Source organism: Glandiceps talaboti, chromosome 6, assembly GCF_964340395.1.
Source record: "Glandiceps talaboti chromosome 6, keGlaTala1.1, whole genome shotgun sequence".
In the NCBI taxonomy this organism is placed as follows: Eukaryota; Metazoa; Hemichordata; class Enteropneusta; family Spengelidae; genus Glandiceps; species Glandiceps talaboti.
The window spans coordinates 17,294,813-17,300,436 of NC_135554.1; the positions used below are offsets into that span (position 1 = coordinate 17,294,813).

General features: G+C 37.1%; 4 non-coding genes across 4 annotated transcripts; 3 read left to right on the plus strand and 1 right to left on the minus strand.

Annotated features, from left to right (window-relative positions):
* The first annotated feature begins 657 nt into the window (after window positions 1-657).
* On the plus strand, window positions 658-730 carry Trnak-uuu (transfer RNA lysine (anticodon UUU)). Its single transcript has one exon. It is a non-coding gene; the product is annotated as a tRNA-Lys (tRNA).
* A 2,193-nt stretch (window positions 731-2,923) lies between these two features.
* Window positions 2,924-2,996, plus strand: Trnak-uuu (transfer RNA lysine (anticodon UUU)). The gene has a single exon. It is a non-coding gene; the product is annotated as a tRNA-Lys (tRNA).
* A 901-nt stretch (window positions 2,997-3,897) lies between these two features.
* On the plus strand, window positions 3,898-3,970 carry Trnak-uuu (transfer RNA lysine (anticodon UUU)). The gene has a single exon. It is a non-coding gene; the product is annotated as a tRNA-Lys (tRNA).
* A 1,247-nt stretch (window positions 3,971-5,217) lies between these two features.
* On the minus strand, window positions 5,218-5,290 carry Trnak-uuu (transfer RNA lysine (anticodon UUU)). Its single transcript has one exon. It is a non-coding gene; the product is annotated as a tRNA-Lys (tRNA).
* Window positions 5,291-5,624: the final 334 nt, after the last annotated feature.

Genomic DNA, 5,624 nt, shown 5'->3' on the forward strand with positions numbered 1-5,624 from the left:
TATGAGTGTTTTATTTTTTGAATAGTGACAAAACGCATCATTATACTGTCTACATGTTACACAGCATAATGACATAGTGATGCCAGTAATACTGTATTTCGATTTTATTTATGAAAAGTAGATATCCGGTCTCATATTCGGCAGTACCTTGTGAGAAGACAGCCACCCCTTGTTGTTAATTTTGATCATTATGTGTGATAAAATACACAGTGTCGCTCCCCGGTGTCTTACCTTACCAGCTGAGGCTATGTGATGATAATACTGAGATAAAAGTGTACATATTCGGATGAAGACACACACAGCATGCACTTTGCCGTGTTCACGGAGAAATAAATAATCCATACAACATTCACAAGCCCCTGTCAATTTAGAAGCCTGTTTCTTACTTTGCTTGCTGGACTAGTTTTACAAGTTGTACTTGCCCCTACAAAGGTCAACCCAATTCACACCTTCTAAATCCCCTTTGTCTTACACTATCCACTACTGATAAGACTTCGGCAGCAACACATACAAGGAGTTGCACACACTGTTGCATCACCCGATATTAATAATAGCTCCAGTAGAGGACTGCTAATCCTGTACATGTCAAACACTGAGTCACCATTTTGACAGCTACAGGGGATAAATAATTATTGTTGAGCCAATATGTACTAAGGAGCCCGGTTAGCTCAGACGGTAGAGCGTGGGACTTTTAATCCTAAGGTCAAGGGTTCGATCCCCTTATCGGGCGCAACTGTTCTTTTACTTCATTTTTTTCCATTCTATTAACGTTAAACTAAGCGGCGAGATCAATATTTCAATGTTGGATAAAAGAGTAAATTCTTAACCTTAGGCCTCAGACCTCCCCCCTTCTAACTAAAGTGACCAAAATTGAAAATTGCTTCAAACCGCACAATCAGTGTGTAGTAGTATATAGTGCTAAGAATATAAAGCCAGTATGAAGTGAGTAAAAATACTTCTTTTGTTGACACTTTACTTTATTTTACTGCCATTCATTGACTATAGCAAAAATCCTTTCTTTGGTCAATTTGTATTTAGGATTACAAAACATCCATTAAAAGTAAAATCGATTTCATAGGATGAGAACTAAAATGGCTCAACCCCCAACCCCAAATAAACTAACTTAGTTGTTTATCCTACATTGAACTATTGATCTTGCCCCTAAAGATATACAATATTGATCAATTTGATGTGATTTATGATACGTTAGTATGAAAAGAAAACTAACGTGTAAGTCATCTATACATGTATGCTGTCATAACATCGCACTTTTGTTATTCACTCTGAGAGAGAGAACTGGCTTGTTGTAACTTGTAAAAAAATTAAACCGGCAAATAAAACCTCAGACGTTTTTCATATTTGTCTGCCATCGCTAAAAAAATAACCTATAAACTAGAAGAAAGATAAATATATTTCACTGATTAAACACATGTTTTCGATTTCATAACAGCAGATGCATATTATGAAATAATTGGTACAAACGAAAGGTTTGATTTATTATGTGCTTGAGGGCGATATTCAACATTGTTATTGAGGCATGTTCTTCAATGTTTACTGATGGCCTGTGCTATGTAATACACCATAGACATTTTGTGTGAATATATACTAGGTTCGTAATCATTCAGATGTATTTGGTTTATTTCGAAATACCCCCCCCCCCCCAACACATTGGTTTATTTGAACCACCTCTCCCCCGTTCTATTTCAACACCCCACTTTTCCCAAGTGACCCATCATCAAACCTAGGCATTCAGATTTCACGCTCCCTGTATGTAAATTTTTATTGCCCCAATAAAGGCTATAATTATGATTTTTTACATTCTCGCAGGCCAAAGCACATAAGTTCTGCTGGCGGGTACGTTGTACGTTCAGACTGTGCCCTAAAGAGGTCTATATGGTCTACGACGCTGTGAATTTTAAGACTGCATTTCGAGTGCAATGATATATAGATAGTACTGTTAAAGTGACAATATGGACGAGGATTGAGAAATTCATTTGGATTTTTAATCTATTAAACAATTTTATCATGGTGACGTACTACTTGGAAAACCAATGTAAAACAACATATGCCAAGTCCTTGTTTGTAACTCAATAAATTGCAAAACACAGATAACGGTGTAGAATCTTTGATACTTTACGTACAATAACAAACTTTTACACGTTTTAGCTTTTAGCAATGTATTTGCAATAGATACTCAATCCTCATTCATATGGCCACTTTAATAAAATAATGTTGGTGATGAACACAACGACATAATGTATAGACCTAGTCACGACATGAATCAATAGAAAATACCAAAATAAGACATATATCTTATTTTACAACAATTGTCATTCTTTGATGAATTAAGTTGAATATGTTTTGTGCATTCATGTACTAAAAGGAAGATGAAAATCTGTTTATGAAATTGTAATGACATTGTTCGAGGGCTAATCATCGCATAATATATTCAAGACGGGGAGTATCTTATGTCAAAATCTCTCTTAAAATCGAATAAGAGTAAGTGAGTTTTGGTAATTTGAGTTGCCAATAAAATTGTCAAGTTGCCCGGTTAGCTCAGCCGGTAGAACGTGGACTAGAGTAGAGAGCCCGGTTAGCTCAGACGGTAGAACGTGGGATAGAGTACAGAGCCCGGTTAGCTCAGCCGGTAGAACGTGGAATAGAGTAGAGAGCCCGGTTAGCTGAGCCGGTAGAACGTGGGATAGAGTAGAGAGCCCGGTTAGCTCAGCCGGTAGAACGTGGAATAGAGTAGAGAGCCCGGTTAGCTCAGACGGTAGAACGTGGGATAGAGTAGAGAGCCCGGTTAGCTGAGCCGGTAGAACGTGGGATAGAGTAGAGAGCCCGGTTAGCTCAGCCGGTAGAACGTGGAATAGAGTAGAGAGCCCGGTTAGCTCAGCCTTTAGAACGTGGGATAGAGTAGAGAGCCCGGTTAGCTCAGACGGTAGAGCGTGGGACTTTTAATCCTAAGGTCAAGGGTTCGACCCCCTTATCGGGCGTGACTGTTCTTTTTCTTCATTTTTCCATAAACTAAGGGACGAGGTCAATAGTTCCATGTAGGATACAACAAGTATTATTATGATATTTTTACATTCTCGCAGGCTAAAGCACATAAGTTCTGCTGGCGGGTACGTTGTACGTTCAGACGGTGCCCTAAAGAGGTATATGGTTTACGACGCTGTGAATTTTAAGACTGCATTTCGAGTGCAATGATATATAGCTAGCGCTGTTAAAGTGACCATATTGGCGAGGATTGAGAATTCATTTGGATTTTTAATCTATAGAACAATTTTATCATGGCGCACTACTTGGAAAACCAATGTGAAACAACATATGCCAAGTCCTTGTTTGTAACTCAATAAATTGCAAAACACAGATAACGGTGTAGAATCTTTGATACTTTACGTACAGTAACAAACTTTTACACATGTTTTAGCTTTTAGCAATGTATTTGCAATAAATACTCAATCCTCATTCATATGGCCACTTGAATAAAATACTGTTGGCGATGAACACAACGACATAATTTATAGGCCTAGTCACGACATGAATCAATAGAAAATACCAAAGTAAGACATCTATCTTATTTTACAATAATTGTCATTCTTTGATGAATTAAGTTGAAGGTGTTTTTGTGCATTCATGTACTAAAAGGAAGATGAAAATCTGATTATGAAATTGTAATGACATTGTTCGAGGGCTAATCATCGCATAATATATTCAAGACGGGGAGTATCTTATGTCAAAATGTCTCTTAAAATCGAATAAGAGTAAGTGAGTTTTGGTAATTTGAGTTGCCAATAAAATTGTCAAGTTGCCCGGTTAGCTCAGACGGTAGAACGTGGACTAGAGTAGAGAGCCCGGTTAGCTCAGACGGTAGAACGTGGGATAGAGTACAGAGCCCGGTTAGCTCAGACGGTAGAGCGTGGGACTTTTAATCCTAAGGTCAAGGGTTCGACCCCCTTATCGGGCGCGAGTACTTTTTTACCATTCTATTTCATTTTTCCCATTTCTATTAAAGATCGGCTAAAGATATACCATATTGATCAATTTGTTGCATATCCAACTGAAAGGAATGAGCAAACATTTACGACCATGGGAAAGGGAACTGAGCAGTCTTTGGGCCATCAACATTCTGACAGTTTGAAAGTCTTGAAATGTTTTGCTCTTTATTAGTGATTTTTTGGAACCAAATTAAACTTCAGAAGTCATTTAGCAAGTGCGCACCCTCAAAATATCTTTCAGCTTTGCCAAAACAAAATACACTTCATAGCCAGATAATATGTACTCTGCAGAGTGTAATTGTCTCAATTCTGGTATTTTAATACCATATTCAAGCATAGTAAGACTTTAAATTATGTATATGGTTTGACATTTGATGCCTCTAAATGGCCTCCTACATTGTCCTTATAAAGTTTTCATCTTTGGTGGTGTCTCCTTCCAATCAGTAGTAATCATAGTGATAATTGTCTTTCTCTCAAAACAAGATGGAAGCTGGCTGGCTAAGGTTAGAGCTCATTATGAGACATCTCCTTATGCATATGAAATCCACATCCTTTGTAAAGTACTCTCGTTTGGACTGTTATTATAGTTAGTTATCACTGTTATTTTAATGCTGCATCATTGTACCGTAGAATTTTATATCTCCACTGTAGTGTACGTGACAGAAGAGGTGGCTAAAATAATGCTGGAGTTTCATTTGGCGGGTTTAACATTTTTTGAGAAGAGAGGGTCAGAGAAGCTACACAATTTGTTTTAATCATAAGTTCATTTCCTAACTGTAGAACTGATAGAAATCAAATGCCATACAGACAAATTGCAAGAGATGAAATCAGTTTGAAATGTTTTGCCATCATTATATATGGCTTGTTTTAACATCCCAGTCCAACATTGTGAAATAAAAAAATATATCGACCTACCTACCCAATGTGATGAGCTGGGTTGCCCGTTGAACATCTTTTTAAAAGATTTTCTGGCCTTATGCAAAATACTCATTTAACATCAAAAGCTAAATCTTAGACCGCTATAGTATAATGGTCTGAGGCTTAACAAGCTGTATATTCACACTAAGACCTTTAATTTTTTTTATTGTCAAAGTACGTACAAAGTTAAATATTTCATTACTAGATGCTTAATTGTCAATAATCATTTATGCAAACACACATTAACCAATAAAAAGCAAAGCATAATTTTCCCTTTTGGATGGTAAAAAATGGCTGGCGCCCGATAAGGGGGTCGAACCCTTGACCTTAGGATTAAAAGTCCCACGCTCTACCGTCTGAGCTAACCGGGCTGTGTTAGGGAGGTGGGCAACTCAAAACTTTATTGTAACTTATTTACCAAACGTCATTTACTTTAATACGATCTAAAAGAGAGCTGTTGACGTAATATACTCCGACGTGAATATATTATGCAATGATTAGATTAATCCTCGAACAACGTCAAAGTAATTTAACAACCATATTCAGATTTTACATACAGCACGTTCAAAAGCACAACTTAACGTTTACTAATCAAATAATGACAATTAATGTCGGGAAAATAAGATAGATATTTTACTTCGATATTTTCTATTCATTCATTTCGTGGACTAGGCTTATAACGTAAGTTCTGTCGTGTTCATCACC